Below are 1888 nucleotides of genomic sequence, written 5' to 3'. Positions count from 1 at the left end.
TGAGCTAGGCTGATGCCACGGTACTCACTCTAGCCCGGGCAACAAAGCGAGACTCTGTCTCAACAATAACAAAAAAAGAAATAATACATTAAAAACCCAGCTGAACAATTTTTCAAATTAATGTGGCTCTTCAGTAACTTGAATAATTGTGGGTTCACCCTGTATAGCTTAAATAGCTCTTTAAACACTAGCTAATTATGTGTTAAGATGGAGAATAGCTTAGGTAGCGAGAATACTTTCCTGAGTAAATGGGAAAGAATTAGGAAAGATATCAGTCATCTGGCATTTTTTTTTTTTTGAGAGACAGGGTCTCACTCCTTTGCCCAGGCTGGAGTATAGTGGCACAATCATAGCTCACAGCAACCTCAAACTCCTAGGCTCAAGCAAAACTCCTGCCTCAGTCTCCTGAGTAGCTGGGACTACAGGCACATGCCACCACACCTGGCTAATATTAATTTTTATTACCTCTGGCATTTTGACCAGAAAGTTGTACCAGTGGTAGCCTGTAGCTAAAAGAAGAAGAAGGAGAACGAGGATGCCTTGTGATGCACAGGTAGTTTATAAAGTCCTTTTCAAGTCATTTTTATAGACCTGTACTGGATGCAAGTATAAACAGAAAAGTTTTGTGGTAAATAACGTTATTTTCATTTTTGTAATGTTCTAAAACAGTGGTTCACAGACTTAGCTTAGTTCTTCAGAATCTCCTGGGAGCTTTGTAAACAGATTTCCAGACTGTCTCCCTAAAGATTCTTATTCTAGGTCTGTATTAGGGCCTGGGAATATTTTTGAAATATTTTTAGCCTACTGGAAAGCATGTAGAATAAACTACCAAACACACAGCTTCAATAACTACAGCTTTAATAAATAGAGTGATCTTTTGAAAATTTACATTTGATTGCGTCATCTCCCTACTTAAAATCCTTCTATGTGTTTTGATAAAAACTAAATTCTTACAGTGGCCCACAAAAACTGGCACAGTTTTAAACACGCCTTCCCTGTACCAGCCATACTTACAGCTTTCAGATCTTCAAAAGTGTCCTATGTCCTCATTGCTCAGGTTGTTCGCTTTGTCTTTTATCCCCCCACCCCCAACACACTATATTTTTAGACACTGCCTAGTACATACGAACTCCTCAAATACTTGTGGAATGAATGGATATCTGGGTGAAAGGGAAGAGTCAAGGATGAACACTGGTACTAGTAAGTTGATTGGGGGGAGGTTGGAGATTCAAAGGATTAAGGGAATTCCCATGTATTGAACTCTTATTTTTACCCTGAAGAAGAGGTGAGGTTTTTTGATTTGCTAAAAGAGAAAGTAGGAGAAGGTAACTTGAGAAAGTAGCATATATTTGAAATAGGTGCTGTGAAAGATGGAAGATGGCTTACAGGGGACCTAGTCATAAATAGTTATTTGACAGATAGTTACCTAGTGCCTGCTCTGCTGGGCACATGAACTTGCTGAGCAGCATGGAGGGTGGGTGCAATGGGAAATCATGAATTTGTAACAGTGCCAATCCGTAAGGTAGTGATTTCTTCTTCCAGCAGTACTCACCTGTGAGGACAACTGAGCCAGAGAAAACACCTGGAATGGTAATGGGTTGGAGTTCTGTGGAGTAGAGATGATAGATGAACATGAGATCAAGGGAGTTGAGATCCTGGGTAAAAGAGGATCTGTGATCCAGGCCAGATAGAGGGGCAAATATAGAGGAGTAGGCTATTAGATTGAAAAAATATGGGAAGTAATCAGGGGCTGAAGTTGTGATGAGGTTGAAGAAGAAATGAGATGGTTGGATATCTAAGAGTTGTAGGTGGAGAAAATAGTGCATTCGAGATTAAAATTTTTAAGAATATAGAGGAAGGCCAGAACCAGGATGAGTGGCCATGGGAG

Source organism: Propithecus coquereli, unplaced genomic scaffold (assembly GCF_000956105.1).
Source record: "Propithecus coquereli isolate 6110/MARCELLA unplaced genomic scaffold, Pcoq_1.0 Scaffold111, whole genome shotgun sequence".
NCBI classification, from domain to species: Eukaryota; Metazoa; Chordata; class Mammalia; order Primates; family Indriidae; genus Propithecus; species Propithecus coquereli.
The sequence above is the reverse complement of the archived record's forward strand: the minus strand, read 5'-3'. Positions refer to the sequence as shown.